Source organism: Cupressus sempervirens, chromosome 8, assembly GCF_028749045.1.
Source record: "Cupressus sempervirens isolate cs-2001-9-10 chromosome 8, ASM2874904v1, whole genome shotgun sequence".
NCBI lineage: Eukaryota > Viridiplantae > Streptophyta > Pinopsida > Cupressales > Cupressaceae > Cupressus > Cupressus sempervirens.
Window position 1 is genome coordinate 480,017,493 of NC_143125.1, and position 15,947 is coordinate 480,033,439.

At 32.3% G+C, this 15,947-nt stretch overlaps 1 pseudogene; it reads left to right on the forward strand.

Moving 5' to 3' along the window:
• The window catches only part of LOC149543307 (protein CTR9 homolog), a 106,845-nt pseudogene that overhangs the window by 53,307 nt on the left and 37,591 nt on the right, over positions 1-15,947 (forward strand).

A 15,947-nucleotide genomic window follows, 5' to 3' on the forward strand; every position in this document is an offset into this window, starting at 1 on the left:
CAAAAACTTTGTTCATGGAGCAACATTTTTATTGTTTTCTCAACATTCCTGTTAAAATTCAGTTGTATGAGGATGGACTATCATTTCTTATTTTTGAATTTGACTATTCTTAAACTATTGAATTTGACTAAGGAAAGTGCAATTTCACACCATTTGCCATGTTGATGTTGAGATACAGACCTTTGCAATCCAATCTCCCAAGGAATAGACAGCACCACGTATCGCCATCTTTGCCAAAATAGGATTTTTCATAAAAGCGATGTTAGAATAGTTACTAAAATGGTCATAAATTATGTTGTTATAGTAAAAGAATACTTTAACTTAAGAGAAAAAAACTATAGAATATTAAAACATGATATCATGCTTTAAAAACTAAAAAGGTACCTGTAACAAAGAACTTCATTTCGACTTGCTAATTGGTTGTCACTATTAACTATAAGCTTATCTTTAAAGTTTGAGCTTCACTTGGTTTTGAGAATAGTTAAATATTCTCTACTTAACAGGGCCAACCACGTGAAGGTGGAAGCTCATTTGCCCCCCCCAACATCACTCTAAATTCCCCATTAACATTTAATAACATTCATTTCATCCATTTTTGAAATAGAACATTCAATCATTATAATCACATGATAACATTCATTAACACATAAAATTCATAAACACACAACATTCATGAATAATTCATTAACACGCAACATTCAAGAGTAAGTCATTCATGAATAATTCATTAACGCAATATTCATCAACACCCAACATTAATGAATAATATTCATTAACACAATATTCATTAAAAATATTCAAGAGTAAGTCATTCATGAATAATCATATATTTTTTGCTTTCTTGCCGTTTCTTTTTTTCATAAAATTTCTAAGAGGAATATCAATGTCCTCATCATCCCCATTAACATTTAATAACATTCAATTCATCCATTTTTGAAATATAACATTCAATCATTATAATCACATGATAACATTCATTAACACATAAAATTCATAAACACACAACATTCATGAATAATTTATTAACACAAAATTCATTAACACGCAACATTCAAGAGTAAGTCATTCATGAATAATTCATTAACACAATATTCATTAACAATATTCAAGAGTAAGTCATTCATGAATAATCATGTCTTTTTTTCTTTCTTGCCGTTTCTTTTTTTCATATAATTTCTAAGAGGAATATCAATGTCCTTGTCAGGATCCCCCTCCTCTACTAGTTCTAACACATGTCTCCTCCTCATCCATTCAGGAACATCATGAGGCTGCTGCACCAAAGGGGCGTTCGCTGCAATAACAAGTACTTCATGAGGTTAAATTCCCACCATTTTATATTAGTGAATTACAAGTTTTTATTTAAGTAAAAGAACTATAAATCAAAAAATTAATTTAAAAGAACAAAACATAGATTTTCTTTACCTGAATGTGCCACATGATCTACCTACTGATCAGTCTGAACATCCTCCAGCACTCGTTCAGCACGACATGATTCTATAGCCTCAACACAAAAATATTACACCAAGTTCAATTAAAGATGTTAAATTGTATTAATAATTACATAATTAGTTTTAAATAACAAATGAGCACCTCCATCGATAGTACGATGCACATCAAGGGCTTCATGATGTTGCGTATGATCTGTGTCAGGATTAACAGGCTGCATTACAATGTCATGCACATTATTATCAAATAAATTGTTGCTCAAGTATTCAATTTCTAATATATATTTTGGCATATTTACCTATGCACATGATGCAGGAGACTACTCAGTTGGGGCAATGGAAGCTTGCCGTAGGCGTTCACCCACTGCTGCATAGCCTTGCTTGAAGGCAATTTTTTTGTGTTCTTCTGTGGCCTCCAAATTAAAATCAGCGCCCTACATTTTTTTATTAATTAACAAAATTATTTTCATTTTATAAATAATTTTTCTTTGCAATTCATTTATTTCTACTTACAACGCATGCTTTGATTTTTGAATATCCCCCAGAGCCACGTCTGTGCTACCCAACCTTTCCAGCCTCACCTTTGTTGCCTTTGATGTGTCTTGCAACCTATGAAAATTTTGAAATATGTTAGATGATATAGATATAAAGATCAGTACTAAATAGTGGATTATTATATATTGGTATGAAGGTTTTAGCATAAAGTAGCATGTTCCACCAAAAATATTAAAAAGGGGAAGAAAGTATAGCATCATACCTTTAATTGACATGTGTAATCATGCTATTTATCCATGGAGTTCATGCTATTTATCATACTAGAGTCTAGACATGTTCTGCTTTGCATCACCATTTATTGAAATTGTCTAAGTTTTAATGCATTTATTTTCTGTACTTTTGAAGGTATTCTCATTTGGTTACTAATGTTGTATATTGTGATGTAGATTGCAATTGAGATTGCATCATTCTCCAAATATGTTGGCTTTATAGGTGTCCGTCTTGGATGGACAGTTGTTCCTGATGAGCTTCGATTCTCTAATGGATTCCCTATTGTAAATGATTTCAATCATATCATGTGTACTTGTTTCAATGGTGCATCTAATATTGCACAAGCTAGTGGATTAGCTTTCCTTTCTCCAGAAGGGTTAAAGGTAAGAAGTGCTCTTCAAAATGGTTGTTTTGATAGATATGTAATATCTGGGTTTCTGTTGTGTCATATTTTATCATTTTCAAGTTATGTTTTTTGATAAGAGACACTGATAAGGTAGCAAAAGGCAAATAAAACAGTCATTGATAATTTACCTTATCTATTCTTTATCAATGATTAATTAACTTATCTAATTCGTATGAATCATACTTGTTCTTGTTGATATGAAAAGAAAAAACAATATGTCAAAAAAGAGTCATTGATAAGGTAGTTGTTGTCAAATTTTCTTTGACCTTTCCTCTGTTGGATTGAGATTGATTATTATAAGAAAGCATGGTTTTGGTCACAGAGATATGCAAAGTTGTAGGGAAGTTTATTTGAGACTAAAATAATGATCATTCACTTTAACTTGCATTAGTGCTAAAATCTTTCATATGATGATTATTAATGTGGGATGCTCAATTTTGTTGCAGGTCATGCATGGAGTTGTTGAATTTTATAAAGAGAATACTAGAATCATTGTGGAAACATTTACTTCACTTGGGTTGGATGTCTTTGGAGGAAAAAATGTGCCATATGTATGGGTTCGATTTCCTGGTCAAAATTCATGGGATATTTTTACTAAGATCCTTGAGAAAGCACATATAGTTACAACTCCAGGAAGTGGGTTTGGACCCGCAGGTGAAGGTTTTATAAGGGTGAGTGCCTTTGGTCACAGAGAGAACATATTAGAAGCTTCATTTGTCAATATATCTTATGTAGGATTTATGCCCAGATTGAGATTGAGAATTATAAGAAATTGTGTCAGCATATGAATTGCATACCTTTCATATTTACAATAACAAAATTTAAATAGAAAATTTGAGGATTATGCGTGGTAGTATGTTGGAGAAATAACTCCTATTTTAGGGATTTTGACAAAATAGCATAGCAAGAAATATTGAATTCAAAAGGATGAGAATGTGAAGGAACAAGAGGTGTAGGTGAAGGTTCAAATCACATGAAAAGTCATTTGTACACACTGTAAATTTTGTTGTACATTATCTTGTATTTTAAGAGTGCTCCCCCAAGGTAGATGTGTTAGGCTTGGTACTTTGTCTCTTTACTTCACTAATATATGTGTTTGAATTAGTCTACACACAAATAATTAACATGTTACCAAAGCTGATATGCCTTTTGTGACCTTGCAAAGAGCTAAGGAATGGAAGAGAAAGATTGGAAGGAGGGTGATATCAGGAAAAATCTCTTAATGAGTTTCCATCTTTAGAGTTTCCACAGGAGAAAAAGCAGGGATTCCCTAAAAAGGATAATCTATTGGTTGGGTATAGACACATAATCCATGTGATCAAAGCTTCAGCAGCAACAGAAAATACTAAAAAAGAAGAATGGATTTTAGATGTGGTGGAAATGCTCAGCTTTAAATTCTTTAGGATTCTCATACTACATTGTTATCTGAAGATAGAGATTAGATTTTGTGATGCTTCACACTTAAATCTTATGTATAGTGTATATGCACTTCTTTTTTGATATGCAACAAAGCACAAAATGGAATTGATGACAGTATAAAATAACAATCACTAACGACAACATTATATACTATTATCATAGTTAACAGAATACTATAGAATATGGGATTTGATATCTTCAATGATGGATTTCATTAGGATTTACATGCAGATTAAGTGTAGATTTTATGAACACATGACCCAAAAGAAAACAGGGGATAGGAAACTCAAGATAGCGAGCAATTATTGTAAAAGAAAGGGAAAGTCAACAAGTATAGTGGTCAAGGTGTTGCCTATTTTTATGACTCAAAATCTAACATGGTACATCATATCACAAGATTCGATTGTCACAACTTTGAGTAGGAATTTCTTAGTTGAATTCGAGTTTGAGTTTAGCGAAGATAAAATTTGAGAAAAGAACCCATAGGAGATATAGGCTCTAAAATTTGTCACTAAATATGAATAAAGGGATTCATTTTGTCAATATATCTTATGTAGGATTTATGACCAAATTGAGATTGAGATTTATAAGCAATTGTGTCAGCATATGAATTGCATACCTTTCATCAATAGATAGATTAAATTGAGCTAGTTGAAATTGTTGATACTGAAGTTGAACCCTAAATTTTCTCATTAATGTACTAGTAGTTAATACTATTGCATACCTTTTTGGATTTTTTGGTGTACTTTCTTTTGGATTTTTCCCTTTCTCCTTTGCATCCAAAATGAACTCATTCCATTCCCTCACTGAAACAAAGGGAGGACGCTCATACTTCAGGTTTAGGATGAGGCTCTTTCTATGTGTCCCTCACAACCTTAAGATGTCTGACAGCTTTTTGTAACAATTTCTTACGATAAAAAATATTACTACCAAACTCATGCTCTATATCTTTGATGAGCTCATATTTTAATTTTTGAGATTGGTAGTTCCACCTTTTAAGAAAAAACACAAAATTGTTAGATATAGCTAGTATAAGAAAAGAACCGAATGAAAGGAAAAATGTTGCACCAATTAATGATATGAAAAAAAATAGTGGGATAAAATTAGTTCAGTTATGATGTACAACAACCTAGTACATATGGTGGGCCAAAATCTTCGCAGTGTGAGGTCATAAAGCCTCCTATAAAATGTATCATTTCCTGCAAAAAAATGTCATGGGATAATTAATAGTAAAAACCATTAAAATGAATCATATGAAAGAAGACTCCCACTTTTGGTTCTCTATAGAAAAATTGATTGGTATCTTCTACTGAAAGCATGAAATTGCAATGTACCAAATTACTAAACTAGAGAGTTACTGGTATAGACAAAAGGTCATTGATAATTCAAATGATCCTACCAAACCCCTAATAAAAAGGAATTCCAAAATAATTAAACAACTTGCACAATATGACACACTAAAGAAGGTCATGAGGCATCACTCCACATCAAAAGCCCTTGCATTCACCACTTCCTATCATGTTTACATCTTGCAAGAAAATCCTTATTACAATAAAAAAAAAAATTATTTAAAGTACTTGGAATCTTAGGACATTTCAAAGGAATTAATTCATTATCATCAATCAACAACGATGTCTCCATAGATCCCATGCTAGAAACACGGGTAGCTCCAGGAAATGATCGTGAATTATCACCAATAGATGCACTATGATCCACATTTGGTGGCATACCAGACGATTCATCTCCTACCACAAAAAAAACAATACACTATGTGATGCATCCCAAGATTAAAGTACATATTATCAACTCATAATTAACACAAAACCAAATATAGAAAAATAAGGATTTACCAACTTGATGTCCCCTTGTTGCCAACATTGCAGTTGACAATCTTGTATGAGCATCCGTCAACCTCGTAGGAGTCTCTTGCACTAGATGACTTGAACAATACATTGTTAGCAAAGACATTCTAAAATAATAAAAGTAAGAGTTAAGAAGTTTTGAATGTTTGAAATAAAAAATTCCTTCTAACTTGTCAACTAAAAGATTATTTTACTAGTGGCAGCCGGAGCTCTGCTACTACTGGCCTCACCGCGTTGTCCTTGACCAGGTTGTGAATCAATTGCCAAAAATTCCTGTATAACAAGAATTTAGTAGTTAAAGTTTCTTACAACTCTTTAAAAAAATTGCATCAATAAAGTATTTTTTCACATATTAAATATTTTACTTCACAACATAAAAGATTATAAAATATAAATCTTTATTGAACTTTTGTTATAACTAAATATTCATTGGAGCTTACTTCATAACGTTGAGCTTGTGCTTTCAAATCTGGTAGCTTTTTCATCATCTCCCTGAGTTCCATATTTGCCTCATCCAAAATTTTCATTGCTTCTATATTAATTTTTCTAATTTTTTTCTTCAACATTTTTATGAAATTGGGAGTATCAGCAATATCCTCATCAAAATGCATAGCTAGTGGCTCGGTGCTTGCTGCTGCTACTTTACCCTTATCCTGAACATCAAATTGTGAGAGGAATATTAGTAAAACTATCAAAAAAACTCAAAAACCATAAATAAAATAACGTAATAATATAAAAATTTTCAACTATCTAATTTGTAAAATTTCAAAAAGGTTTACCCTCACTAAAGAAGGGGTGGGAGTAGCATCCTGGTGACCTCTATCATCTGTCGGGTCCATATCGTCCTGTCACAAAGATTAAACATAAAAAATTTAGCTAACTAAAAGCAATAGACAGCAAAAAAAGACTTATTAACAAAATGGTAAATAGTACTTACAGCCCTCATGATAGTAACTTTGTTTGTATCTATGCGATTTAAATGGTAATCAATTAGCAGTTCTTCCCCTGCACTTATTGATTTTATTGCACAAACAAAAACTTCATTCCCCTCATGCGCCTCAAATATGCAATTGGGTTCCTTACTAGTTGAAGAAGGTCGCGTACTATTTATAAAACCTGCAATATTACCTATTGCTTTTGCTCTCCCATCAATGTACATAGCAAATCTTTTACTTTGATCATTTTCTTTCTGTTGTATATAATTAGCTGATACCCCATACCTACGCATATTTTTTTATATCGAACAATCCTCATCCAATCATTTTAATTGTAACATGGACCGACATACTTGAACAATTCAACAACTTTGTTGTAACATACCTTTATCCCATCCATGGAAAATAGGCCCAAACCATGTAATGAGTATGGAGCAATACGATATATCCTCTCATTAACACAAAAATCTGTGTTGATCAAAAATCTATGTTAATTGGAGGTAGATCATTGGGTATCCATTCTTTCTCAATGTGTGAGTACCGAAAGGGCACCTTGATGTCACCTTTGGTCTCATCATCATAAGAACATGACCCCCCATTAGCAAGGAAAAATTGCATGTGTTTATCAAAAAAATTTCTATTCTTTTGACCTCTAGTTGATCTCCCTCTTTTAGTCGTACTACATGTAGAACTTTCATCTACCATTTCCTCATTTCCCTCATTTGATGTAGATAGATCTAACAAGTACCTATTTGGTGGGTCCTGTAATCCATCAAATGGAAAGTGAAAGTGACATATATAAAATGTAGTAAGTTGAAAGTGATTATACAATTATATTTCTATAATTATATTTCTATACGGACCTTATTTGTCTATATATACATTATATGATTATATAATATGTCTATTTATAACATATGTGCTTAATGATAAACAAGAAGAATATAAGAAAATTATGTCTATTTATTGACTTATACCTGCTGATCCATGTCATTGTGCACAATCCATGCCAAACGGGTCAAATCTCCTGTAGTCAATTGACTGTTTGCAAAAAGGGTGACAATCAGACACAATATAAACATTGGTACTTATAAATAACATATATTGTAATCATTAGAAATGAACACAATAAATATGTAATCAAATTTCCTGAATATGTTTATCATTTACCTTAAGTTAGCTAAAAATTACATGATACACGTTTGCTACAAATAACTTAGAAGACAACATGAACAATAGGCAACATCGCAAACATTAACAAATTTCCCTTATATGTGGAATGCAAGATCGTCAACATAAGGGGTGATGATGTACCTGTATTCAATTGACTATTTGCAAAAGGGGTCATAATCAGACACAACATAAACATTGGTAACTATAAATAACATATGTTGTAATCATTAGAAATGAACACAATAAATATGTAATCAAATTTCTTGCATATGTTAATCATTTATCTTAAGTTCGCTAAAAATTACATGATACGTGTATGCTACAAATAACTTAGAAGATGACATGAACAATATGCAACATCGTAAACATGAAAAAATTTACCTTATATATGGAATGCAAGATTGTCAATAGAAGGGGTGATGACATTTGTAGTCATTGATTATCTTCTTCTTCTTCATCATCATCATCATCATCGCCATCATCACCATCATCATTGCCATCATCCTCACCATCATCATCACCATCATCACCATCATCATTGCCATCATCACCATCACCATCATCATTATCATCATCACCATCATCATCATCATCATCACCATCACCATCATCGTCATCACCATCATCTTGATCTTCATCATCTTCTTCTTCATTATCTTCAATATCTTCTTCTTCCATAACATTATACTTTATCGGCCTTCCTCTTGGATCATGTCTAACAACAAATGACCAACCCTATTTATTTGGAACCTCTAAGTAAAACACTTGCTCACATTGGCTTGGAAGAACATAGGGCTCATCTCCAACTGGCTCAAATGACCTTGTATTGATCATTGTAAATCCATTATCATGTTGAATAACCATTCTATCTGGATCATTTTTATTTAGTCGTAACTTGTACCATTTGACGACGAATAGAACTAATTTGAAGGTGTTAAATTCACACTCAATTATATCATCCAAGATGCCATAGTATTGATTTTGAGATTGTTGAGGATGTATGTTGTTTCTAGATGATATATTGGTGACCTCAAAAACTGCAGTTATCCTAGAATCACAAGTTTTCTTTGTGTCATCCAACCTTTTTATACAAAATTTGTGGCCATGATAGTACATAGCTTTGTGGTTCTTGAACTACAATTTTTTAAGTGTGTGTAAATTATTTGCATTGTGAGTTGATACAAAACATACGTCGAGTTATGATCATTAATAAATTTCTACATACCTCTCCACCTCTTAAACCCTTTACTAGATCAACTACCATCGGCATAACATTGGAATCTCCATTATGATGAGCTTCTATAACCAATGAAGCAACACCTTCCCATGTTAATGAGCAACCATTTTGTTGACATCGTTCAATCCATTCCATCAAGATTGTTCACAATAGACAAATGTATTGCATCCCACTCTTGACCACCTATTTCAAAAAAATACACCAATTAAAAATAACTTATATTGAAGATTTATATGAATTAATTAACTACAATAACATCTTAGATTTACCTCTCACTTTCATCGATCTACCTTTGCCCATCAAGTACTCCCCTTCAAAATTGTTAATTGAGTTGGGATCCCAAATACGATCTACATGGATGTTTTCTGCAAACTTAGGAAGATATTCAATAATGTACACCATGGTCTGGTATACCATATATCCCTCCACCATAGAACCCTCAGGATGTGCTCTCTATCAAACCAAGCCTTTCAAAAATTTCAAGTGCCTCTCAACCATCCACATGGACCTGGTTGGTACAGGTCCACACAATTAAATCTCCTCAACTTGATGTATGAGGTAGTGTTCTTGTGCATTGAAAAAACTTGGAGGATAGACACTTTTGCATTTCACACATCAGAAGAGGAATTTTCCCCTTCCAATATTTTATATGTTCTTTATTGATTTCTTTAGATGACAACCACCTCATGTATTTAACAAGATCATATATAACCTATTTGACATTGTTGGCAAAGTGGTGTGGGAGAGATAGAGGTAGAACGTACTGCAATTTTTGTAAAATGATCTTGTCAAAATTTTATAAAAGAATGCAATTGAAACTACCTGCAGTATATAAATATATAGTGAATACAAAATAACATGAATTACCTTAATTTTGATCGTGTGTTTTCAACCCTGGCCCAAATTCACTTTTATTTGATATGATATTGTTTATGTTCACAGCAAATCTTGTGGAAAATCTTATTTTTTTATGACTTCTTTTATAGCATTGCTCTGGTGCTCTGACAATAACCAACTAAGGGCACTTGTATCAATTTGATCTCCATTTTTATTTGGTCGAATACCATTTTTCATTGCATGGTTGGATTCTTCAATGTCACTACAAGTTTTGACAATTTGATCTTTGTTACACCTTCCATCCAAGATTTTCCATAATGTCTTTTTTACATTCTTTCCAATATGCATAGGATCAAACAAATGCACAATTGGGAGTTACTCATATTACGGCAACCTAGTAAATTGTGTAGGATAAATTTTTAGTCCTTTTGGAAGTTGGACATTGATGTCTTGACAACCTTCACAACCATCAATCACATCATCAGTAAACAAAAAACAATATCGAAATATAAATTTGAAACAAAAAGCATCAAATGGAATGACATTACCTTGACGATTTATTTTATTGTATTGTAACTTCCATAAGTGAGTTGTCATTCTCTATGGCTTTGACGTAGTCTCTTCTAGACCATTGAAAAGATGTTTTTTGATAACTCAGTACTTATGATTTCTATGCAGAAAGTGTCTATTCTCATCAAACACCTACTTTCTTAAACTTTTTGAATTACGAGATTTCATCTTTGGACCACAAACTGGACATGCAAATTTACCCTTTGTCTGAAGACCTACAAGATCATGTATAATTGGATTAAATGTGTTAAATTTGACATACCAAAAAAGAGGTGTCAAGAAGAGAACATACCACAAAAATGTGTTAGCCCAGGGGCATCGTGTATTGTCCATACAAGAATTGCATGAAATTGAAATTGTCTTTGTCCTATTGGTCTACAAATGTCATACATAGTAACCCCATTCCATAACACCACCAACTCGTCGATAAGAGGTTCAATATATACGTTGATATCTTTGACTTGGTACTTACCTAGTTGAATGAGCAAAAACATTACATAATTATTTTAACCATTTGATGGATTAGTAATAAATTAATTTAGATGACCACTAAATCAAAAAATACCTGGAACAATCAGTGTCAACATTATGTGCTCTCTCTTTATGGACAACCAAGGAGGTATGTTATTGTTGATAACAAAAACAGGCCACACTGAGTAAGTAGATCTCATCTCTCCATAAGGATTGACACCGTCTGTTGCCAATGAAAGCTTGAGATTACGAGGTTCTTCTTTAAAGTGTGGCCATTTTTCCTCTATTTCCTTAAATGTCAAACCATCAACAGGCATTCGCATAATGTCATCTTGACTTCTATTGCATGCATGGTAATCCATAAATTGTGCCAAGCTATTGCACTTGAATAATTGTTGCAGACGTAGAATAATGGGAATATGCTGAAGAACCTTGTGAGGCACCTTTTTTGTTAATCGATCTTATTGATATCTACTGATATGACAAGTAGGGCATTGTGTTGGAAAATTCATGTTGTTTATGATATATAATATGATCGTTTGGACATGTATCTATTGTTTGATACTCCATTCTAATATCTTTCATGATGGCAAATAATTCTCAGTATGAGTGAGGTAGAATGTTTGATGGTGGTAACAAACACTCACCTATCAACCTATGACCAAAAATATAATTTCTTAATTTAAAGAATATTAATTGCTACACGAACCCAATGTTAATTGTAAGGGAACTACGAGTAAAATAATGAAAGAATATGGCATACCTTAACATACGTGTCATTGCTACATTGGATAAACCATTCATAACCTTCAAGTTCACCAATAGCAATACAGCGACAAGAAGAGTTGTTTTGGAGCCTTAATATAGGGACTGGTGTGCCTTCTCAAGTAAAGGTACATCAAACTCTGCATCATCATCACCATCATCATCATCATCATTATCATCTTGATCATCGTGATCATTTTGATCATCATGATCTTCATCATCCTGATCTTCTTCCATGGTATCATTACCTTCTACTTTAATATTCACACCTCCATGTTCCCTCGTTTGGAAATCCACATTCTCCGAATTGTCATGGTCCATAACATGAAACTCAAGGATGTTGACCTATATGAAAATGATGACCTTATATTAACCATGACCATGATGTCATCATCAAATCATGTCTTAAGTAATTTATAAACTATTAAAATACATACCAATGGGTGATACTCGTTTCCCCCTTCAATGTGACCATGTTGCCTACAATGTTGCTCAACTGTTGTGATTAGATATCTTTGAGTCTTTAAGCCCTTACACATTTTGCAAGGACAATAACATTTTCCATCACCTTTTCTTTTTAAGTTAGACCACAGTCTAGCAATTGTCTCCCTATTTTTTTGTGTGTTGATATTGTTAGACATGGTCTTTCTTGATTGGAATGACTCATTGGTGGAAGAAGGATGATTTGTTTGCAACCTGCAGATGGAGTAGTAAGAGGAAGACACATATAAAAAGGAGTTAGGACATGCTGGAGTGGGGTCAGCCCAAGATATTTTTGAATCTTGAAGAACCTGGTAAAGGGTGTCTGGAAAGGTGAAAATAAAAAGTATTTTTGCAGCTACAAAGGAGGAATCGAGAGCATTATAAATAATGAAGAAGAAACTTAAATCGATACAACTTCACCTCTATTTACAATTTGACCTTTCTGCAAGTGAAATATGACAATATACAAAATTTTCAATCACATTTTCACTTTAAAAAGAACACCAAATATACCTTTGCTACAATATCTTCTTCAAATTCTTCGCTATCAGATTCTTCAGAACTGCAAGCTCCTATGCAGAAAAAAGATGAGATGTACTAAGTAATTTTTGATGGGAAATATTTAAAGAAATCAACTATCAAAAAAAAAATTTATGAAATTCAGTTACTTTATTATGTACTGGAGACTTGGCAAGATGTTCCCAAGTCTATCTATAGAATGCCTATCTGCATGGTTTTTTGCAAATAGTCTAGTATGGTGCCACTTTTGAACAACAAATGTCATTGGGGCTGGTAATTTGGCTCAAGAGATGCACAAGCCTGTTGACACCACAGAACTTTTAGTTCATCATATAGCATTCAGCTATCTTCTTTAACAAAATCCAAAGAGAATACAAACAAACTAATGAGTTGTGTCTATCTCAATTGAATAGCAAGTACTATAGTGAGTATTAGGAAACTGACCTTGCAAATAGCATCTAGTTCATAAAGTATTAGGAAAGTGACCTTTCTAATTAGTTTAACATAGATTGGTGAACAGAAAATTCATAATAAAAATCTAATTTTTTCCACACTTGTTCAAACCATATAATGAAACGACAAAAAATGAATTGTATACAAAGACCATATTGTAGGCTATCCAAGTTGAAAGTGAATAGATGACCTTTATGGGGTGTTGTACCAAGTGGACCAAGTATGTGAGAGCTTGAAGATGAAGGGCTCCTATTTTGGGGCCAATATTTGGTGGTTTCGAGGTGCCTAGGGAGAACCTTTGATGCTAAGTCTTAGTTATGTAGACTTTGGCGAATCTGGTGAGCTTTCTACAAATTTGTACCTGCTATATCAGCAACCACTATGCCCTATTCTAGACCTTCAGTATTTTGACTGACATCAATTATAAGTGTGCGTCCAGATGTTAGCTACAATTGATTGGGGTGGCTTTTAGTGTGTATCAGTCTAATTTGACATGTGTGATGCAGGGTAAACTTTAAGAAAGCCGCCTCCAAATAAAGAAATAAAATATTGGCAAATCTCTCATTATCTTAAAAAAACAAAATTATTTCTATTGGTGAATCTCTCAATGTTTTATTCTAAAAATGATTAATATTGACGATTATTTTTGAATCATAATTTTTTTTGTATAAAATATTGACCAATCTCAATAATAATAGGAAGTTCATTAATCACCATGGAATATTACAAATCAAAATTGAACATTTTTTTACTGCGTGGAATATTATGAGAATCATTACATATACTTTAAATCAATAGTGAAAAATAAATATTGGTGATATGTCCCTAAAGTAACTAATAATTATGATAATTATTGGTCAGTTCAATTTAATTTCTCCAATAATATATTATATTTAGGTAACTCAAATCTATTAATGTAACAAATATTGTGGCTTATATTTGAGTTCAAATTTTTGAATAAAATAAATTATTGAGCGATTTTAAATATTCTATAACCAAATTTTATAAAACTATGGCAATTTAGGTTGTATCAAATCTTAAACTATTAGCCAAATTACTAGCCAAAAAATTCTAAAATTAGCCAATTTATGAATATTAGCCACTAAATTATACCCTAGTGTGATGGCAGTATCAACATGTTATCAGCATCTTACATTATTTAGAAGAGGTGTAGTTTAGTGGGTAAATGTTCGGCCATTGTGGGAATGGTATTCTATGCTTTTTGTTTGGTTAATTTGTGTTGTTATAGCAGTCTAATTTTATAATCTGAATGTTGTATCAGTTTGTTTCAATAATGTTCTTGTTATTTTGCTATATTGTAATGCATCTCACTATAATGTCCCCTTTTTGACATGACATTCAATAATAAAAATAAAAAGTAAAAATATAAAAAATTAAAATAACATGTAATATAATTATAATTTAATTAAGTTTAGTGAATGATCAAAATGAATGCAATAAAGAGTTATGAGTATTGAAGGATTAAGATATAAAGGAGAGACCATTCTATGAGAAGAGAAAATGAAGGAAGCAAAAAATCATTTGGAAATAAATTATTATTTCGTGAGGCAGCAATGAAGGGTGGCGACTCAGTTCGTTTTGAAGGGTGGCAATTCTTTTATAAATAAAATATAAAGGGAAGATCAATCGAAATTCACCATCAAATGTCATTTCATTCAACTAGATAAAAAATCAGAAATCCATTCAAGAATCAATTTATGAAATCATTACACACCAATATATCAAATCAGCATTCATTCAATCATCACTATCAACATTTGTTAAATCATCAATCTTGAATCCATCAAAGTAAACCATTCAATTGTCCACCTATCATCAATTGGGAATCAAATATCAAAATAACCAAACAATCAGACCAGCAAGCAAACAATCAGTCACTTATACAAGCAAATATCAACTATTTGAGTATCAACCATTCTAGCATCCAATCATTTAAATATTTATAATTAAGACATCAATTGGTTAAGCATCCACCCATCAATCCTTCAAGAAACGATGATAAAGAGAAATCAGACAATTGACAATGATCTATCAAATACATCAAGATATCGGTTTTGAATTCTAGTTAGTACTTGCAAACTGGACAGGTTCTGGGCCCATAGGGTAGGCTAAGGATTTGAGGAAATATTTATGATACATAATCCACCAAAATTAGCATAATTGGTATAAATACTAGGTCATTACTGCAGAGTGTAAAAACTGGTTGATTAGGACATTTAGCAATTCCTGATTTGGGTACTCCATTTCAATTTGTTTAAATTGTTTTGTCCAATGTAGGTTGATGCTTTTTAGTTTCAACGTTGAAACCCAAAGTGTCATATTTGGTAGGCATGTTTGTTCTTATAGCCTTAAATTCATTGACTGTGATTTTAAGAAAATCTACAGCGAGACTTATTTTTTAGATGCATGATGAGAAATGATTTCCACATTGAAAAGTTTTATGAGAATTCCTAGGTTCAATAGCTATGTCTTTTCTAGGGCTTATAGCATCTCTTCTTTTGAGCTTATGCAAGTGACAAAGTATGAGAAGGGTAGACTTTAGCAATGGCTATTGCTTTTGTTATTATTCCATTGTTTATTATTTTT